Consider the following 23,234-nt stretch of genomic DNA (forward strand, 5'->3'; position numbering starts at 1 on the left):
CCACCAATGTGAGTCTAGGCACTGCTTAGCAAGGGGCACCTGACTAAGCGAGGATATACCTGGATGCGGGGGGTTAGGGTTGGTTTCAGGGACTTCTCTGGGCAGAGTGACCTCTGTTTTCCAGTTTGATGATATCTAGGCTATGGAGGCACTGTGTATGCACATTGGGAGTGGGGAGGGCTCAACAAGGAGCTATGGATACCGCCAGCATTTCTGTACAGGGCGAATCTCGCCTTGGCTCTCACTCCAAAAATCCCTGTAAGTCGCTGGTGCCCCCTGCGTGCAGTTGAATGGGCACTGGTGTTCAGAATGAGCAGGTCTGTCATCGCAAAAATCCTCTCACTAACGTGACTCTTTTAAGAGGCGTCTGCTGCTGCCGCAGCCTCCATCTCAGCCGCTGGGGACTGGGCAGCCCCACATCCTTGCCCCGTCCTACCTTCTGCCGTTGCAGGGTGATTTTTTGGATTTTTCTCTACTTGTATGGCTTGTTCATCTAGATCCCAGGCGATTTTTCCTTGCTGCTGCTCCTTGTTTCCGTCACAACTTTGATTTGGTTGCCAGAGGGATGAACAGAGCCTCTATCATCTATGCCATTTTCTTCTCACCCCGCAAGTGTGTCTTTTTTAGGGACACAATGTGCAGTGCCTTTACTAATAATCAGCATCTTGACTGTCTCACTTTCAGAATATATCACATGATTTGTTGTTAAAAATATAAGGTGTGAAAAATAGTTATCATGTAAGTCATTGCACTTGGTCATTATAAAACTAAGTTTATGTCTTTTAATTTTAACCAGATTTTCAGTGCTACCGGTGATTCTCTTTCACCTTTCTGTTAATTATCCCATGATCACAACTACAAATGCTTTCTCTCCTCCTTCAATCTTCAAAGTCCTGTGCCAGTTATATTTGTATATGTTGTGGTGGTGGTTGTGGCGGAGGAAGTGTTGTTGCAAGAATCACAACTACTTAAGGTCTTATGGATAAGTTAAGCCAAATAAAATTTACTATCTTGATATCAAAAGTTCCTAGAATTGCTCGGAAGGCTGGAGAAACAGCTTTGAAACAGACAAGACAAAGGCAGGTCGGGGAACCAGGAAGTAGGAACTATGCAACTGGTTATTGAGCAAGAACTGGTCAGGGGAGAGCTCCTGGGGAGTGTGTATCCTTACCCTTTCTCTAGTCTTGCACTTATGTTCAAAGCTCAGTTTAGGACACATGTCTGCTGCTTGGCTGTTCGGGATGGTGTAAAGGAAGATCTGGCTCCTTTAGCTTTTGTATTGGAGGCAGGCACCTGGATTTCATGTTGCAACGCGCCCACAAACATGGGGGTATAGGTAATGCCACAAAAGGAAATCAAAGTGCTGTAAAGAAGTAGGAAAGGATACAGAGGGTGAAATACCAATTGTTCAGTAATCTTGCATACTTTCCTTCTAATTCTTTGCAGATGGCCACGTTTCTGGATTAACTGAAAAGATTAATGGCAGTTGAAGTGAACTGTATAAGTTTTCCTCTTCTCCCATTTCTCATTTCAAAACTAGGATCCCTTATTTTTAATCCCACTTATTTTACTGAAAATTTCTGTTATCCCATCGTATACTTTCTTTCTTATGTTAATCTCATTATCACTGTCTTTTTTTCTCTTGACTTTTAATTATTACCTCATTTACAAATTTTTTTTAAATTTTGCCATTGATATTTTTTCTTTCCTTAAGGTACTATCGAATATCTCCAATTTCTCAGTGAAAGTTTAAAAAACTCAACTCATATCCATGAGCTTTGCTCCTTCTGTAACTAACTGTTCCTTTCTCTCCCTCCACACCACAGTCCTGAAACTGTTTTCTCAAGTCACTTGAGGTCTGTCCCAACACCAAAGGTCTTTATCTATTGTCACTCTCATTGAGATCTCTGAACACTATTGACTATTTGTCTCTTCTTGAAAAATCTTCCTTTCTTTGGCTTCACAGCCTTATGTTCTATTTTTAAGGAGTCTTTGACCTCCCGTTTTCTGTCTTCCTCCTGGAACATTTTGTTTCTCTAACAAATTAGATGTGGGTGTTCATCAGTGGTACCTTGTAGACTTGTCACTTCGGTCTCTTTATTCCACAGTTTTTACAGGCCGGTGGTGACATGGAGACACTGCTCAGATTCCCACTTCTATAAGGAATGTGGTGTTCCATTTTTATCTTGTAATTTATTAGGACTCTTTTATGGAAAATGTCATTTTTTTTTTTTTACTTTTTTAGACCAGCAATTCATGTATTTTGCTCTAGTTTTCTATAAATTATAATTCTCTGGAGTGTGTGGGACTCTTTCATTACTCTTTTGCTATATGACAGGTGCTCAGTAAATAATTGTTAACTAAATACGATGGAAATTGGACATCTTAATAAAAGTCCGTAGGAAAATGAAGTACAGTATAAACAAATGTTAGATAAACATAATTGGGATACACTAAAGCCTTATGAATATAAGCACAATTGTTCACTGAGCTTTTTGAATTACAAATATTTGACTCTGTTTCCATATTAAGAATGTGTCAGAGAAAGCAGACTAAGAGATGTCACATTTTATTATTTTATTTAAAAATTAAGGATTCACTTTAGAACTGTAGAGGAAATATTGGGAGAACATAAAAAATTAACAAAAAAATGAATGCCTTTTTTGGAGGAAAATTAAATTTATTGATAATTATTAGTCATCTATGAGAAAAAAACAGGGTTGTTCTTTCAAATTTATGATTTATTGCAATTAATTGCTTTATAATTCAGTCATGTTTTTATTAGAATATATTTTCTTCTTATTGTGGACATTATAATAACATAACTGAATAGCAAAAAACATATTTAAAGTGCAAACAGCAGAAAATATGATTAAGTTCTTAATTGTAATCTAAACAAAACTTCATATGAAATATTTATGGTGATTATATTTTTTTCTTTACTAGGCAGTTTTCTTTGCAGACTTGTTGTGGATGAACTTTTAGTAGACTAAATTACAAATAATGAAGAAATTTAATAAATATTTACATTTAAGTGTGAATACTAGATGAATGTTTTTAAGAAAAAGCTTGTTGATGTTAACTCATTAACTCAGGAAGGCATACATATTTCCCTTCATTACCCATATGAAAATTAATATATATACACATATTTAATTGAAATAGTTAAAATGTACACAAATGCATAGACCCAGAAAAACAAGTTTAAAGATATACTTTAATATTTTATTCTTCTTTTGCCCTAAGATACTTTAAATAAAATTAGTAGATATCTGTTTATCCAGGAAACAATGTCATGTCTTTTTATCCCTCTAGGAGGGTTAATTAGCATCATTTTTAAATCCAAAGGGCCAAAATTTAATCTATCCTAATAAAACTTGTTAGAGAGAACTCTGAGGATCACATTTTGGTTTCACAGAAATGTAAATTTTAGAATCTTATTTTCACAGGAAGGTTATACCATCTGTCTACATGTTAATTTATTTCTTCAAATGCATTAACTTTTGTGCCTTGCATCACATAAATTTTGGCATTGTTTAGTTATTAATCCTTGTATTTCTAAAAGGGAATTGAAGAATTTTTACTCTACCTACACCAAACAGTAAAATAGCTGTAAGGACAATAATATTAATTAACCTTATATTCACTATGATAGAAGAAATTTATAATGCTGCTTCTATTTTTTCGAAGAAAGTCAAGTAGAGAGAGTTCTATTATATGAATTTTAGAAATATTTTTGTCTTTCTCTTTGCTTCTGTTTTATATACTTTAATTGTATGTCAATTCATTATATCTACTATATAGGAATATTTTATGCTTCTTGGTCAAAACTGAAGATGGCTATTGAGTCAGAGAGAGAAAAGTAAATCGAAGAAGTTCTTGAAGCCATTTCAGGTGGTCCCTGGAAGCAGAGAAGGGTGTAAGTCTGAAGTGGAGTAGTGAGGGAGAGAGTGGGAACGAGAGTGGATGGGAGACGCCGCAGTGCAGAGTAGGAGCCAGAGACATGTATCGAACTGAAGCCCCCAAGTCCCGCACATGAAAAATGTGCACATCTGTACACTGTAAAAATGAGAGGAGAGGAAATTTTTTAAAAAGGAATTTTTAATGTTGATTTAACACATCAGTTTGCCTAATTAAAACAATTCCAAGAGAAGAACGAAAAACAGTAGAGAGAAATGAGTGAATATATGAAATTTCTGAGGGTAAGAGAACAAAAATATTAAAGGATGTCTCATTGTTAATTTTATTGTAAGGTATTCAGGAAAAAAATCATTGAGATTATGTTTTATAAGTCATAACTATAAATCTCGGTGGAATGCATCAGACGTTTTCTCTGACTGCATATGCCAGGGCCAAAAACACTTGTTGGTTGAGCTTTAGTAATGAGATTATCTATGATCTCTTTGGGAATATTTGGATTAAAAAAAAATTAAATCTTTGGTCTGTTTCTGTAGCAAAATTGTGAGTAGACCATAGATATTCACATATAAAATGGTCACAAGACATTGCATTGGTCTAAGGTTAAAGAGACATCATAATGCTATACAAGACCCTAAACATACAATGATCCTATACAGAAGAAGTATAAGGACAGATAATCCTGAGCTAGAAGAGCAGAAAAAGCCAAAATGGTGTGGACAGGTGTAGGGAATGGCGTGGTTACTTGCTGATAGAGATAATGAGGAAAAGAGAGAAAAATAATGACCAAGGTAAAAAAGGAGCTTGAGAAACACTCAGAGAAGGATGAAAAGACAACTACATTTGTTAGTAACATTGAGTTTTTTTTTAAAGGTGAAAATTCTAATACTTTGGTTAAAACTTTGTCAAAGGCAAAGGTAAAGTGACTAAGATAAATTGCAAGGAGAGAGTAGGGAAACAACAGAAGGCTCTTTCGTATAAAAATAAATAAAGCAGTAGGTATGGAGAAAAGAAGGTAAATGGTTTTAAATAAGCTCTAAAACATGACATTAATAAACATCAAGTCAATAATAATAATAGCAGCTCACATTTATTGAACACTTCTTATTTGTCAACTGTTTTGCGTCTTGCATGCATATTTATTTCATCCTTACAACTCTTTAGAATAAGCATCCTTTCAGTCTTCGTTTTATAGATGAGGAAACCGAGGCTGTGAAAAACCATGGTACTTGTCCAAGATCCAAACTGGTAGAAACTGAGTTTTCTCTGAGTTGTCTGACCATAGGAATTAGAGCTTAATTGCTATAGACAGAAGATACAAGAGATAATCTGCCGAAAGAGCAAGTTTTTAGCATGAGAAAAGGTATGGGAGCAAGAAGTTAGAAGAGAAGAGAACTCATGTAGTGAACACAGGACTCATATATTTAGAAAAGGGTGTTTCAAGATTCTAGATAGAATCATGTTATGGCAGTTCATAGGGAGACTTGTGAGATTTAGAATGTAAAGTTAAAATGTAGAATTTTAGTTGCATAAATAAAAATCTCATGCACATTGTTTTTTCTTTATATACTCAGTATTGACCATACTGCCTGTCACATAGTAGGTGCCTAATAAAATTTTATTGAAAGAATGAAGCAAGAGACAAAAAGAAAACCTGATAGTTGAAAGTTCAGTGTCAACAAAGTAGCCTGAGAACTTGAATTAAAAGGATTAGGATAACTTTTTTTCCACAGGAACTCTTTTGTAATGCATTGCTGTTTGATATTTGAGAAGTAAATAAGTTCACAGAAAATTTGAGAAAATGTTAAGACTTGTTTCAAGAAAAAATAGACCTGATATTTTAAAGTGAAGTTTAAATGCTGTACTCTCGTTAAAGAAATGCTAATAAACATTTGAGGACAAAGATGACATACACAAAAGTGTCGTATACTCTTTGAAATAGTAGCACTAATCATGCTAAATGCACTGGTATCGTAATTCAGTTTGTTAATCAATTTGTAAGTAAAAGAAAATAAGTGGCAACAAGCTTTTAATGTAGATGAATTAATTATTCAGAGTACAGTCTCTGGAACCAGGTAGCGTGGGTTCAAATCCCAGTCACAAAGCATTAGCTGTGTGACCAGAGGTAAACTTCTTAATGTCGCTTTATTAAATTTCCTAAGATTCTCATTTCCTAAATTCCTAAATTTCTCCTAAAATGGGAATAATAATTGCAACTTCCATCATAGATTTAGTTAGGAGGATTAAAAGAACCAGAATATGTGAAATGTTTAAAACAATGCTTGGTGCACAGTAAGTGCTACATTAGTGTTTGTTTAAAAATAAATACATATGTATTTGTAAGCGATTGGAATCTCCCTAGGTCTATGTGGCACCTTTCTCTTTTTTGTTTGTTCTTTACACAGAATCATACATTTTTATAAAGAAAAGACCATTTTCTACCAGCTTGGATCCTGGACAAGTACCTTGGTCTTTCAAAGTCTCAGTTTCTGGTTTTATTTTGTTTGCTTTATTTAATTTTTATTCATTTATCAATGTATTGATTGATTGATTGATTTTTCGTATTCTTGAGTCGTGTTCTAGGTTGTAGTTAATGTTTTGGAAACAGCTGGATCCTTTCAGGCTTCTTTTTACAGTTCGTTACTTGGGGTCAGAGCAGTGTTTTGCCTAAATTATTTTCATTAATGAGACAAGATTCTCCTCAGCAGTCTTACCTGTGCCATGAGAATTGTGAGATGGTCTACTCTGGCTGGTGGGGGCAGTCACCACTTCTAGCTCTGTGTGGGGAACTGGAGCTGTTCCTACTAGTCCTTTCAGGTGATCTTTTCCTGACCTTTGGTATTTTCCTCCCATGTATTTGTTGGTCAGGACCCTGTTAAATACTCTAGGCAGACCCTTTGTGAATCCCAGGAGCTCTGTCTTTGTTTGTTCAGCTCTCTTTTCTCTGGTACTCTGCCATCTATGTCTCTGTACTCATGAGTTCAATCTCTTCTACCCAGCAGACCCTGTCTGGTTTCCCCTCCCTGCACCAACGCCTGGACATTCTCTCAGGACAGCAGCTGGGCAGTACCAGGGCTCACCTCATTTGTAGCTCATATCCCAGGGTTCTTTATTTTTTGATGACCGATGTCCTTTGTCTTGAAAGCCATTCTTTCTTATATATGTTTTTTTTTTCTTCAATCTTTGATTGTTTCAAGCATGAGATTAAATCCAGTCTGAGGTACTCAGTCTTGACCTGAAGAAATAGTCCACCCACTAGTCACTCATTAGAAATTTGCTCTCACTTAAGTCCTAGGATTTTTACCCGTCTGAACTCTCATTAGTATTATAAGATAGAAACAGTTCTTTACGCTACTTGGGGTCTGACTTTACTCATCTTTAAGTTCAAGAGGCTTCATATAATTTCTGGATGACACACTTGTCTAGATGACACAAACTGTTTTCATATCCTTACTCTCTTTCCTTTTTCTGTTTCCCTTATTGGTTTGTCTTTGATTTTTTTTTCCCTAAGAAACTGATTATCCCAGTGTCTTTTTCCTGTAGATATTTATTTTCTGCTAACTTGTGCTGACACAAACATATTTCCAAAATATGTGCCTATTTTATAATCAAAATTAGGTCCTCGGAACTTTGTTCAGCAACATTTTGAGTTAACTCGGCCAACTCGGAAATATGCATTCTTTGTGCTTTATCTTATTTCTCCTTTTTATGGGAGTCCCTTTATTTTCTAACCTACTACCTTGTTAAATCCATTGGCTGCTTACATTTGGTTTCAAGGTAAAGTGGGTATCTACAATTCTCATTAATGGACCAGTTAATAAAATATATTGTATAAATACCCTTTGATATTGAAATAGGTAAGAGTGTTCAAGCTCACAATGATTGTTTGAACATGCTAAGAAGGCTTCAAGTTTTTATTTTTGGTAACTGAGTGATATTAATATCATAATATCTTCACACAGAAGAACAACTGAGAAATAATATCTCAGAGTCATGTGAGTTCTCAAGTTCCACACTCATACTTGTTGGGTATTGTCTTTTTTTTTTTTCTCAAATTCTTTAGAACATAACCCCTTACTTAAAAGCATAGAATGACTCTGCTATTTTACAAAGAATTAGTAAGATTAATTCTTTGTAAAGAGCAGCGAAGATTTTCTGATTTTGTTCTTGATCTCATTGTTTCTGTGGTTTTGCAAAGCTAAGAAAAACAAATAAAAAAGAACTCGTTTGATTTTCAATTATTGTTTGATTTGTGCTGGACTATTATTTAATAATTCCTTAATATTGTGATAAGCTACAACTCATGTTTTTAGTTAAGACCAGGTTAAAAAGGGGAAAAAAAGAAAAGAAAAGCTGCTTTTGTTACTACTTTCTGATAAACTTACCTCCAGGGTACTTTTATTAAATAATCCCTTTTGATATTGTGCCCCCAAAAGCCTCGTTTTAATGTTTGAGAGTTGAGTTGAAATAATCACTGTAAATATGGATCAGTTATCTAAGATAGAGGTGGTAAATTAGTCTTAAAGTGCTTTAATCTCTTTGAGCCAAAATGGTTTGAAAATTTTCCCTTAAATTATAAATAATGGAGAAATGTAAGGCAAGTTAACTTTAGCACTCAATTATCGCCACACTTTTCTATAATCAGTCTTTTGTAGGATGTATGTATTCTGAAGAAGAGGATGTTAGATCTGAGAAGAAATGTGATGCCAGCAATAACTGGATGGCCCATTTGGATACCATGTTTATTGAGCATTGATCCAGACGCTTCGATAGCTCTTTAGAATCTATCTGGTGTTTTAAATAAGGCTATATATCTTTTCTGATTTCTACCTTGCTGTACGAATGTGAAATATTTTATTTTATTAGTATGTCCACATTTTCATGAAAGCTTCAAGATTTTTCTTCATGTTTTTCTGAGAGAAAAAAAGACATTCTTTATATTTTAAAGGCAGCAGATTATTAAATAGAGAAACTTAAATGTTAGATAATTAGTGCTCTGAAATTATTTTCCACACTCCATTCCTTAAGCTTAAAAAAAAAATAAATCTAAGCGCATTTTCAAATTTGAGCATAAAAACACTTATTATTAATATGAACTTTCAGACAAAAGGGTTTGGAATAAAGATGTAGCATGACACAGTAAGGGATGTTTTGCTTTGTCTTTGTTGTCTCTAAAAAAGTGCAAATTAGAGCAAGAATAAACGTTACTCTGAAAGAACACAAATTTTTAAAAACCGTCTTTATTCGCTGTCATCGCCTTTGGCTTCTGTGCCATCACACTTCCTGTTCCGCCCATCTCTGAAACTATTCCTGGCTTCTCATGGATCCCTTTTTCTTTATTTCATTATATTAACTCTTGATATTTTTGTCCTCTAGGCTCTAACGCATTCCCGCTTATTTATGCATTCATTCCAAACTGATTGACTAGCTGTTCTTTCCCAGGAATAATACCAAATGCCAAAAATATAGATTTTACCTTCTGGTCTCATCCTTTTAACATCAATGAGAAGAATGGAACTCCCATTCCAAGTACTATGGGGAGTTCAACACCCTCTTCTGAGAGCTTGCTTTCTTGTAATTGTTTCTTATTCTAAATTTCTGCTCTAACTGGTCTTTTGATATCCAGTCACTTCCCAAGGCTGCCTTTATTTATATAGCTGTACCCTGTGTGTGGCCATTGCCCTCATTTTTGTTTGTTAAGGCACTGCTGACACGTGTCTGTTACATAAAACAGATTTTACAGGAAGCTAAAAGATAATGGAGGAAATTATTTCTCAATACAGAATAGAAAATTTTTAAATTCATTTTAAAACTGAAAAACAAATGAAACCTTGAATGCGAATGAAATTTCCAAATACGTGAACTGGACATGCAAATCACAATTTGTTTGCATCTTTTGCCACCTGTAGGTGCAACCAACTGCGACGGTCTGAAAGTAGGTCTCATGTTTCCCGCTCCTTACCCAAAGCCGCTGCAGCCACGATCCCTGTCTTACACCAAATAGAGGATTAGGTGCCCATTCCTCTTCAATGTAACTCGAATATTATGCCCTCAAATTGCATATCAGAGTTCATATGTTCAGTTGGAGACTGCAGTCTCCAGGAAATTGGGGGAGAGGAAATGGGCCGCAGTAATACATTGCATTTCAGGAGAAGTATTTCCAGTAAGAAAAATTGTTGGAAGTATGACGTGGAAAGAAAGAGCACCTACGTGACAGGGATATTAGTTTTACATAAATATACAAAATATTCATTTTACAAATATTAGTTTTAAATATATATATTTTTCACGTGATGTATTATAAAGATAGATATTGGGGAGTCCAAGAAAATTTCACCTCAAGTTATTTGAGGTGGAACAATTCAGATTGTTGTTGCTGTTCAGCACGCATCCCCCAGACTGTACCTCCTTCCTGAGTTCTAGAGCCACCTGCATCTCCTCCTGAATGCTGTTGCTGTATCACAGCTAGCATCTCCAAAAGTAAATCACCTCATCCCTAACTTTTTTCTGTTCTGGTTTTGTACTTAATCATTCACATCTGTACCTCCTCCCTTCCCATGTCTCTCATTCATATTTTTGTTTTCCTGGATTTTTTGAATCTGCATTTCTTAGAAATGTCTCAGTTCATCATCTCTCCTCAATTCTAGTTGTTAGCCTCTTGCCATTGTAATTTAGTTTTCTGTTATGTTCCATGCAGGGTATTGTAATAAACTTGTTACTGATTGTCCTATCTCCATTTGTTCTTTTTATAGCATAAGATTTCTAAAGTAGGGTGTAGAAGTGTGCTCCTCTCCTGATTAAATTCATCAAGGTTGTTTTGTTTTACACTGAATAAAATTTCCATCTCTCTCTTCAGATCTTTACTCAATAACTTTCTTAGATTTGTCTTTTATTTTTAATAGAAGTACATGAGGGTGGATGGTAACTTTTTATTGATTTATTTGCATCCTTCACTCTTTCCAGATTCACAAGTCACTCCTCTATTCTTCATTTTGTTCATGCTTTTCCCTCATTCTGGATCACTACTCATTGCCCTGTTCCCATAATCTGCTCATCCGCACATGCCCAAATGCACCCAATCTTCCAGATATAAGCCATGTAGCATCTCTTCCCAGAAATCTAGTAGGACTCATACTTTTTTTCTCAGAATTCATTTAACACATTATCTGTGCTTATGTATCACTGTGGTTCTGTTTTATTATAGATCTTTCTGTCTTCTCTTTTTTAACAAACAATGACTTACTTTGGGAAAGAAAAATGCTTATAGATAAATTTCAATATCTATTTGTTAAATGAAAAAAAGTTATGAGTTTGGAATATATCAAAGATAAAGAGAATTATCAAGGGATGGTGCTAAATGCGATGCCATTACTGTTTTCATCTCTTAGTCAATAAAACCATTTCTGCATGAATCAGAATAGGTTAGATTATGTTACAGTCACAAATTAACTCACAAATCTTACTGGCCTTACATATCCATGGATTATTTTTGTGTGGATGCTGTAGGTCTGATGTGGACCGCAAGGGAACTCTGTCCCATGTAGTTAGTTACTCAGGGCACTGGGCCAATAAAGACACAACATCTATAAATTTGCATTAACCAAAAAAGGAAGTGCATTTATTTTCCTTATGTATGTTATTAAGGCTTTTGCTTAGAAGTGACACACATGTGCTCTGTTCACAGTCAGCCAAAATTGGTCACAAGTCCCATCCAACTGAAAAAGGGCTGGGAGAATTAGGCAGCACATGACTATTTGGTGTGCTGTCTTTACCACACTTCTTACCAGGTCAGTTGGTGCTTAGTACCCTGTACTTCTAAATAGGAAAGTTCTTTACACCATTAAACTATAAACATATAAAATTAATAACTAATTTTGAAATTAATAAATTTTATACATAGAAATAATTATCAAGGAATAATATTTCATACAGTTTTACAACATGTCCTTGTTAATGAATCTGTTGAAAAACAAAAAAAATCCAAAATTAAAATTAAGAGGCTTATCACTTTTCCTCACATGATTCTGAATTGTATATATTTATTTTCTTCTCAGTTTCTTACTTGGATTTTTCAAAATTTATACACAGGTAAAAAAGCTCCAAAATTATTTTAAAATCTCCTTAGCTTAATAATAATAACAACAATAATATTTATTAAGTTTTATGTTTATAAATTAATAAATAACAGTATTTATTGTGTGTACTAGAAGCATGTACCAAGAGCATAGTATATATTATCTCCTGAAATTTTTGGAACATATTCTCATTTTATATGGAATAGGATTGAAGTTAAGAAGGATGATAACTTTCAAAAAATACCAAGGATAGCGTAAGGTAAACCTGTTATATTCGACTCTAGTCTCTAAGTAATAATGTATTCTCAGATAGACTACTAGAGGTTCTAGTTGCAACTTAATTTGCTTCTTAACCTAAGTTAAAACAGAAGGAAGATTTAAATCCTTCCAATTAAGAACTCATTCATTCAGTGGGTCCCAAAGGCATCAAATAGTTTTAATTCACTAGCTTTCAGAGACAAAAATGGAAGTATATTCATGTGGGAAAAGGTTTTTCTTTAGGGGCCGCTACCTTTGAAACTAGGAAGGCCAGACAACTACGAAACAGGCTGTCATAAAAAATTATACGTTACTGCAGATGTTCCAGAAAACATTCTTTAAGCATGAGGCTGCTTAGAGTCAGTAGATTATAGCCTTGGTGTTTTGACAACTATTAAAGATGAGCTTTCTTACCAGTAACACTGAAAAAGAACTAGGGGTAGGGGAGGGGAGGTGGGTAGGCAAAAGAGAAATGAAGATATATGATCTTGAGAGAGAAATAAAGATTTTAATATTTCATTTGCAGAATACGATTCTTGGTTAGAAAACTACAGAGCTTCTTAAGGAAAAGGGTTTGCCTTAATGGGCATGTGTGCATGTAGAAACCTTGTTTCTAGATTGAAGGAAAGGAGGGCCGTCCAGTGTGTGGTTTCTAATGAAACAATATTGCAGTGAAGTATTCTTGAGTTCATTTATTAGAATGTGTATTAGACAGAGTGTTCTATTTCTTTTTCTCTATTAGGCCAAAATGCCTCCTACTTCTACACTGACTTACTATTTTGGTTTAGTAACTATCTGCATTGTGTCTTTTTCTGTCTGTGCTAGGAGGCTTTCACACTAAAAAGGGAAGTTCATTGATTGCTGGCTTTTACTTATACAGCTTTTATTGGCAACAAAAATATTTGAAAAATATTGTTTGTTTTTGAGCTCACAATGAAGCTATGTAAATCAAAATGCATTGAACTCACCCTATTCTTTTGTATTTTAGTTGACATATCGAGGCACTCATCTTATAGTTATGAGATTGCATAAGCATGTAGAAACTTTATATATTAGTATTAAAGTAATATAGTTGCTACCTGTGTGAGATCACTTGAATTTAATATTCTGTACCTTGATTTCTTGATACTTTGTGTAATATCCTATTATACAGGTTTCTGAATTATCCTACATTATAGAGAATCAGTCAAATGGAATAGGAGACCTAATACTTCAACACATTCATTTCTTTAATCACTAAGAAAAATCCTATTTTCTGAACATTAAAAAGTTGTGAATATAGTAACCAATTATTTGCTATGTGATCCTTTTAGAAAAAAAAAATGATTTAGTTGGTATTTAAATAATCCAGAATGCCTCTCAGGTTAAAGGCCTTACAAAAAAGTACACAATACTTGGAAGTTTTTCACCTATTTATTTATAGGACAATGAAGTAGAAGGTCTAAAGCTTTTATCAGATTATCAAAAAGGTCCAGGATGCACGAAAATTTGGGAATTATTGAAATAATAGTTTCTTTTCTGTTAACTATAGGGTAAGCTGGAATAAGTGACTTAAAATAAAATTTGAGAGCAGAGATAGTTATGGAATGATTTAAATTTGAAAAGGGTACTGTCTTAATTTGTTCAGGCCGCTTTAACAAATAACCATAGACTGTGTCTTAAATAGGAAACTTTCGTTTCCCACAGTCCTGGAGGCTGGAAGTCCAAGATCATGACCCCAGTAGATTCAGTGCCTGGTGAGAGACTGCTTCCTGAAAAGTAGAACACTCTCTTTCATAAGGGCACTGATACTACTCTTGAGGCTCCCTCCTCATGACTGATAATGTCCCAAAGGCCCTACCTCCTAACACCATCACCAGGAGGGTTAGGTTTGAACATACGGATTTGAGGGGCACACACACAGACATTCAGTCTGTTGCAGTACTTACTTCAGTAAATATTTCATGTAGGAAGGGAGCTTTGAATTTGAGGTTGGTGAATATTTAGAAAAGTAAAGTGGAAGGAAGGGCATCTACACCAAGAGAAGAGCTTGAACACATATGACGTGTATTTTAGGGACAGCAAATTATTTGATTTGTCCCTACTATTAAGAGTAAGAAAGGGTGCAGTGCAATACCCAGTACACAGGTAGCTCAGAGCTAGGTTTATGAATTCAATCATTTAAATTATAGAGAGAAGGTCGAGGTGTTTTATAATAGTAATAATGTGATAAAATCTCTTCTATGATTGCCCTGACAATATGAGAAAGGGGAGTTTTTGAACCATATAAATGATTTGGGATGTTACTGCAATGATCCAGGTAAATATTTCTAAAAGTGAAAATTGTGAGAATAGAAAAGTCTAAATTATTATAGAAATTTCAAGAAAAGGAATTATCACCAGACTGGCTGAGAGAAAGGGAGAGAGTAATGAGAACTACATATTTAGATCCATGTTCCTGGTTTTGAGGAGATTTAATTGTAGTTTAACTCAGTGGTGAATATGAGTTTATAAGTAGGAGGGTAACTCTGTGCACAGATAAATGATTACTTACATTGTTAGGTGAATGTTTAGCGTAAATGAGAAGTTACTACTCATTTATTCAGGAATTTTAAATGATTTATTATTGGAACCTATGCCTGTTGGTAAAACATTGAGGTAAACTGGTAAAATCATTACCTACCCTGTAAGTAAAATGTTCACATTAGAAATTAGTAATGCAGAGCACGTGCTCCTCTGCAATAAGAATTCACGTGTTTATTGTAATTACTCGCTTTTTGCTGAGGAGCCCTGAAAACAAAATCCTGTATCTCATCTGCACAGACCCGTCACTAGGAAAGAGCATTTTAAGGATATACCCGTATTTTTGGCAATTAACTAAGAAAATGTTCTTAATTGACTTCTGTTTCAAAAAATTACCTGTTTCTTTTTTAGTGTCTTAATTGACTATAAAGAAATAATTTAAGGTACTAGTACTATTAAAGATGTTAATTAACTATAGAAAAGGAAGAGGACTGAATTAAGCTGTGTAGAGTAAGAGCAAACACAAGTAGTATATAATACGTAATAAGACCCCTTTCTCTAGAAAAGATGAAAGAGCTTAAGATAATTTTTACCTATATCTTCATAAGAAAGAGCAATGAATAGAGAAAAATCAAAAATAAAAATTCAATAAAAGGTAAATTAAAATAATAAAAAATAAACTGAGCCCAAGAGATACTTACAGAAGCTCAACAGTGATAAAAAAAAAAAATCAAACATAAATATTTAAAAGAAAATCAAGAGGAATTTAATGAGTCATTAGTTAACTTGACATAACTCGACTCTTGTGCAAGCTACAAGACTTCTCTAACCACCATTTCATGATCTGAATGATCACAGACAATCATGAACAATGATCACTGAGATCTTGAGTTCTAATAAGATTGGATTTTAAAGAGTATAAATAGGTTTATGAATGAGAATGAACGTCAGCAATGTGTGTAGGTACAAGACATTTATTTTCATCGAGACCTAAAATGGGCAAATCAAGACAAGACCAAAATAAGATATAGAAATTGAAGGACAGATTAGATTTTTGGTTTTATGCAGTGAAGGGGGAAACTGTTGCCTTTTAAATAAAAGTAATGTTGACAGAGGGTACGCGGGTTTGAGATGACTCAGCTTTGTTATTGGAAGATTTTAAGAGACTGGTTTTACTCTCTGCTAACCTTTGGAGGCCCATGACCTTTGTGTTTGAGGTGAGCAAGATTTAGACTCATATAATTATATATTTGTCATGTTAAAGAAAAATTAATCTGACACTTGTTCAAGGCTATCACAATAGTGGTCAAGACGGTTGCAGTAGAGGAGAGTGATTGAGTTTAAGTGCAAATATCATAAAAAACAGCTGGGCATCTATAGGTAAGGAATAGAATGAATGGATCAGTGGATGAGAAATTACTTAAGAGAAGACATAAGGGTAGGAGTTTCTTGCTAAATTGGTCTAAGAATTCTTACTGAAGTAGGCCAGGGATTTATACATCACAGGCAAGGGATGAGGAACTTGATCAGATATCAGGTGTGATCAGATACTATGAGTGAGAATTCTCTTTAAACAGACTTAGCAGGACTTTGCCTAAAACTGGGGTAAGCAGGTCAAGGACAGGGCCCAAGTATGAAGCCTAGTTGAAAAGAGGGCTCAGAGGAGCCTGTCTAAAGTTTGATCAAGCTACAGGTCTTTGGCACCTTCACAGATGAAATTGCCTCTAAGCCATCATCCTACAAAGCACGGGCTATATAATTGGCACACCTCAGTGCAAAATGAAAAGGTTGCAGTGTGGTCAGAGCTCTTAGGAATGAATGGCTTGGGCGTGGACTGGTATCCAGGGACTGTGCCTTGCAGGGTCCCCCGTGGAGCCAAAGCAAAGGCTGGAGGGACGGGCGCATGTGGCAGAAAATTTTACTGAGTACAGCCTCACAGACGACGTCTAGAGGATAGTCGAAAATTAGAAGATAAATGCAGAAAAGTCATCAAAACAGAAGATCTTCAGCCTTTACCAACTCCTGCCTACCTGGATCAGACAGCTGTACCTTTCCCATCACAAGGTCTTGCAAGGAAAGACCACCAAATCCCATTGAATTTCTAGTGTCAAATGTTTAAGAAGAAAAAAGCACAGTTTGAAGACTGAAACTGACTTACTGGAAAGAACAGGAAAATTGGGTGGTTACTATAGATTTACATGATTAAGAGACAGTTTTTATTGACAAGATGTTCACCCTTGAGGACAAACAACTTATTTTTGGAGTAGCAAGAGAGAACATAGTTCCCTTATTTTGATTAAATCACCATATTTATTGAATGAGTGTATTCCATGCAATTTTTTTTCTCAGATTGTCTTTAACTTTGTTTTTTAAAATGACCTTCATAAGAAACTGTTAAGCTTAAAAATAAAAATTAGCTTCGGCTTATTCCATTTTCTCCAGAATATATCATGCCTACCTGGAATCGATATGATCGTTTTATAAGATGTTCCTATTGGGAAAAACTGGGTAAAGGATACACAAGAACTTTCTGTAGTATTCCTTACAACTATATGTGAATCTACAATTATCTCAAAATAAAAAGGTTCAATTAGAAACAGAAAATAATTTCTAGAATACCTACGGCAGAATGTTAAACCAAATGCTGGGCTCTTCTGAGCCCTGGGTTGCATGTGGCTCCACTGTTGTCTGTCCATGAGGCTGACCTGGGTCCCAACTTTTTGAAAGTAGGATCTGTGTCTCACTTATCTGCCGTAGCCTTGAATTAAAAAAAAAAAAAATATGTGTTGAGACAAGTTGAGGAAATTTGTGATGGTCACTTAGCATTCCAGTGATAGAATTAGGATTACAAATGTGATAGTTCCATCCATTGGGCTTTGTAACTCATCCTCCTAGTTTCTGGAGAGGGGACCTCTTCAGTTGGGGTCCAGATGCAGCTTTAGCACTTTCTATGGCAGAAAAAAATACAAATGAGGAAAGGAGAGACATTTATATTGGAGAAACCAAAGTTGTTGTTTGTTAATTCTTCTCTGCTTTTAGGTGAAATCACTTTTATGCTCTATATTTTATTACATGGTTTTTCATCTAGGAAATTCTGCATATCACTTTTGGCATGCAAATATTTTTCCTAGCATTCATGTGTATAGAAAGATCGACTTGCTTATTTTATAGAATTAGAGATGAGAGATTTCCTACTTGAAGTTTGAGATGTATATCTGTAGGTGATATGAAGAATAGGCGCATAGGTAATAATTTCAAATCAAAGACAAATTTTGCATCGTGTTAAAAATTAGCATTTTTATATTATAGTCAAGTAAGCAAAAATTGGGAATTGAGAAAATCTTTTTTCCTTTTTTTGCATATACTAATAATTCACATTCTTATTAAAGTATAATTAAATTATAATGACAATTCTTAATATTTTAAATTAAGCATAGGATGTAGTATCATAATATAAAAAAATGGCATAGAAATATAAAGAACTATTTTTATTCTTTTTTCCTCCAATTTTATTGAAGTATAATTGACATACATCACCGTATATGTTTAAGTCATACAGCATGATGACCTAATCTATATATATTGTGAAATGATTGCCACAGTAGGTTCAGCTAATTTCCATCTTCTCATATAGATATGTTTATTCTTTTTATAGCCCCTTAGTATATAATGTTGGTGAACATAAAATACTTCATCGATGGAAAAAAAGTTGGTAAGAGTATCTGCTCTTTCCAGTTCATACTGGGTTACTGTGAAGACCAAGCTCGATCACATACTGCCTTTAAAATCTATAATGTAATAGATCTTTATCTCTATCATCTATCTATCTATCATCTATCCATCTGCTTTTAAACAGTGTTTAGAATTTTAATTATCTTACACAATCTAATGCTAAATTTGCCTTTGGAGAATCTTTTAGATTTAGGAAACCTTGGGAACATTATCCCCCAAAAGAAATCTTTACAAAATATTGCTATTACCTTACAGTAACAAAGCTGTTTTTTTCCAGAATTTTATCTAATGTTTTATGCGTGCAAAACCGAAAATAACTCAATTCTAATTTCTAGAAGAAATAAGATTAGCTGGGTATTTTTTAAAATGATAGCTTGAATGGTAAATATGGAAACTACAAAACTCATATTTTGTATGCAATGTGAGTTTACATCATGCATTTTCTGCATTTTTTAGAATCTGTAGAAAACTTGTTAATCTGTGTATGGCTATTAAAGACATCAGTTTTTAATCTCTGTTTTTAAAAAAGGCTAGCATGTTTTCATATGTTCATATATAATAATAATTGAGCATGTACATGAAAGATTATTCCTTCTCTTGGAAGTATTTTAGATGATTCAGTGTGTCGGCAATGACGCATTGCAGAGGTTTGCTGGCCCTTTAATGCTCTGTTTCTGTTGTCATGGAAATAAGATTTTCAAGTAGGTTTATCTGCTCTGCTTTGCTTTTTATAGATTCCCTATCATTTTAAGTTGGTTTTGGACAAGCATCCTTATCCTTTAAATAAAACACAAATCTACCATTTTTCAATGTTTTCACTAATACAATTTTTTTTTAAAAGCCTATGGGGTGGAGGGTTAGATTTTCCAGGAGTGTACGTTATATGTAGATGTTCATCTCTTGGCCCTAAAATGTAGAATTAAAATAATAATAATAATTATGACAATGAAAAACAAAAACAAGATTCAATTCCAATTTCAAGCTTTTAAAAAATAAATAAAAAATAAAACAAAACGTATATCACACATCATTAGTTGTATAAGTGCAATTTAGATAGGGAAAAAATTTGAAACATGAACAGAATTATCTAAATACTCATGTTTATTTGAATTTCTAACCTTAGTCTTTATGTTCCTTCACTACTCAGTAGCTACTTCTAGAATTCATTAGGACAGAGAGATTTGTTGGATTTGAATCTGGGTTCTGCCACTAACTAGCTGTGTGGCATTGGCAAATTATTTCAACTATCCCTGTTTCTTTATGCATAAAATGGAATTAATAACAGTTATTGTGACAATTAAATGTTTTAATATATGTAGGGTACTTAGAACAGTAATTTGAGCCAAATAAGTGCTCCATTAATGTTGCTTCTGCTATTATTATCTTTCATTGTTCTCTGCCAGTCTCCCTTTCTTTCTTCAAATTCAGCAAACCTTTGCTGTCTTATGACTTTGGCCTCTGGATTGCCATTGAATTATCAATGACACACTGTTTTCTGTCTCATAATACCTAATATTCTACTTCCTCGTTAACACTTATAAAACTTGGAAATTATATCTACTGATTTTATTAGTAGTTTATTCTCTACCTTCCACATGTGAAAAGATTCACTACATTTTTATTGAAGTAAAAAATAATGGAGGAAATTAATTTAAAATGGCAAGATACTTCCTCATTTTCTAATTCACTAAGCAGATGTTTTAAAGATAGAAATGATTCTAAATTTTTTTTAATTTCTAAATTTTCAAACAAAGCATTTTCCTATGTTCTAGAGATTTATTATGGGTTAGATTTATTGTTCCGATTGAGAGACAATTTCTTTATTTTCTTGAGTGAGTTATACCTGTAGTTGTTTTCTAATATCTGTCACCAAATCTAACAAAATGTCCTCCCTGTTGTACTGTAGGTGATCATTTATTTCTTTTCGATGAATCAGCCTGAAGAATATCATTACTTTACATATATAAGAATTTCATTAAGATAGTTTAATTTAAACATGATTTATAATGCTTTCTCTATTTAAGAATTATAATTTTAAGTTCCATTCTTAAAGGAGATTATGGTTGAGTATTATTAGTTAGGGTCTTCTCTAACTTATTCAGACAAAGGTGTATATCCTTTGATGATAGTAAAGACATGAAGAAGCTCCTTGGAGTTAGACTAAACGAACAAGTTAAATGGGAATCAACAATGATTAATAATTTCAAACTATTATGGATGTTATTGGAACACTGATGTTCAAGCCTGCTCCATTCCTACAGTGAAAATGTTTAGATGTACCTACTATTTTGGTGGAGTGCCTATTTCTGTTCAAACCATTTGCTCATTTATTAATTTAGTTTTTAATCATGTTTTTCTTAATTTTAAATTGAGTTTCTTATACATTCTGGACACAATTTCATTTTTAAATAATACAGGCATTGTTCTCTGACTTGCCTTTACTTTTTATTAACAGTGTCTTTCAAAAGGAAATGTCTTTAATCTTAATAAAGTTAAAATGATTTTCTCCCAGTTTGTCATTTGTGTTTTGTTTTGCTTATTTTTCATGCAAAGTTTCTTTTTCATTTTAACATAGTAGAATATTTTTCTTTTTATTGCATCTGGAATGTTAGTCATAGTTAGAACTCTATTCTCTTACCCTTATTACAAAGGAATTCAGCTAACATGTTTTCTTCTAACACTTGTTTGATTTTATTTGTTTTGTTCTGATTCGTTTGGAATTTATTCTCGTGTATGCCACGAGGTATGGATTGAACTTCTCTTTCAAAATGGCTACCTCGCACTAATACCATATTTAAAAGTCTAGCCTTTTAAGGATCCTGTTAACTTTTACTTTATCTTGAATAATCTTAAGTAAAATATACTAGCAACATTAAGATAAAATAGTAGAAAATGGTGCCTCAAACAGCTGTTTATTTTGACTCATTCCTGAAGATAGACCTAGTATCATATATAGATTCACGATTTACTCTTAGAAACACCATATTCTTTACTCACATAAAGTTTACCTAATGGACAGGAAAGAGAAACAGACTAAATGTGAATGGGGATGTAGTAACTGAATTTATATCTATTTATAATCAGTCCTGCTTCCTTGAAATAGATTTCTGTGTCTGTTGCAGGTAACTGGCATTTAGTGCCATAGACAGAAAATAAAGTTGCAACTTCCTTATTTAGGGCGGTAGCATTTCATGTGAGCAAGTGTGATTTGTATTTATTTTTATTTTTATTGAGCAAATGGAAATGTGAGTTTTCATCGAGGATAAAGAACATTATGAGGACCAGATTTTTTTAGGGCGCGGGGGGCACACTTTTGGCGAAGGGAGAACAGACACAGATCAGTTTTGGAAAGATGCCTGTGGAATGCCACGTGGATCTCTGTGGGAGACAGTTGCATCCATGAGTCGACTTCCAGAGGGTTACTTCCTTAAACGCTTAAGGGAGACACATTTCACAAATCACAGCAGTCTTTGAGCTAGGTGTATATGAATGTATCTGCAATTCATGGTACATTTCATGTTCAAACAACCTTACTCTCTAATGCTTGAATGATAATATGATGTTTATTTCTATTTTTCTGTGGGAGGAATGGAATAATTTCTAATCGAATGGTAAATTGTCATAAGTAAAGAATTGCCTTACTTTTTCTCTCAACCCCTTATCTTGAAAAACACAAATGCAACTAATCGTTTATTCATGATAAATCACTATTAGACGAGTGTGTGTATGGTTTAACCAACACCCCTTGAATTGCTAGCTATTCTTTGCATGGTGCTATGCTAGGTGCTTTGTGGAATCAAAGAATATAAGAATCTGGTTTTTGGTCTCAAAGTGCACATAATCCTCTAAAAGTAGGATTTATTTGCAGAAGTTGTTTCATCATTGTGTGTTGGTCATAGGTTGAATAGCCATCTTTTACTTTTGCATAATTTTCTATCTAACCAAGTTGAAAATGCATAGTAGAGACTCCAGTGCTTATCACCTAGCTTCTAAGACAGACATGGACACAAATGACTATATAATAAATGCTAGAGAAAATAACCAAGTACTGTATGTAACAGAAGAGGAATCCTTGGTTCTGACTTTCCCAAACACTCTCCTCCTGCCCCATTTCATTGAATAGCAACTCCCTTTCATTTCAGGCTGAAAACTCCAGTGTCTATAACTTCTCTTTCTCACACACTTCACAACAAGCTCTTAGAAAATTCTGTTAGTATTAACTTCTGAATGTTTCCAGAATTTGACCATTTCTCAGTAACCCACAGGTACGCTATTGGTTCGATTTGTCATCCTCTGTGTCTTCTGGTTACCTCAGTTGTCCTTTCATGGGTCAACTTGCTTCTGCTCTTGCTCCTTGTAATCTATTCTCAACAGGCAGTCTGATGTGTATTAGATTCCTATTGCTGCTGTAACAGATTACCACGAGCTTGGTAGCTTAAAACAATACAAATTTATTATCTCACAGTGAGGGTAGTTAGAAGTCTGAAGTTGTTTTCACTGGGCTAACATCCAGATATCAGCTGGGAGGTTCCTTCTGCAGTCTTTAGGAGAGAATCTATTCCTTTGCCTGTTCCAGTTTCAAGAGGTTACCTGCTTTCCTTGGCTCATGGCACCTTTCTTCATCTTCAAAGCCAGCAGTGTAACATCCCTCATGCATGTGCATGTATGTGCATGTGTTTGTCTCTTTCCATCCTCTCACCTCTGCTTGTGTCGTCACATCTTCTTTGACTCTGACGCTCCTGCCTTCCT

At 34.3% G+C, this 23,234-nt stretch overlaps 1 protein-coding gene and 1 pseudogene across 1 annotated transcript in view; both read left to right on the forward strand.

The window, feature by feature from the left end:
- The window catches only part of GPM6A (glycoprotein M6A), a 239,976-nt gene that overhangs the window by 79,331 nt on the left and 137,411 nt on the right, over positions 1-23,234 (forward strand). The window lies entirely within an intron of this gene.
- LOC107521391 lies at positions 512-18,156 on the forward strand (annotated as a pseudogene).

This window comes from Rousettus aegyptiacus, unplaced genomic scaffold (assembly GCF_014176215.1).
Source record: "Rousettus aegyptiacus isolate mRouAeg1 unplaced genomic scaffold, mRouAeg1.p scaffold_m13_p_11, whole genome shotgun sequence".
NCBI lineage: Eukaryota > Metazoa > Chordata > Mammalia > Chiroptera > Pteropodidae > Rousettus > Rousettus aegyptiacus.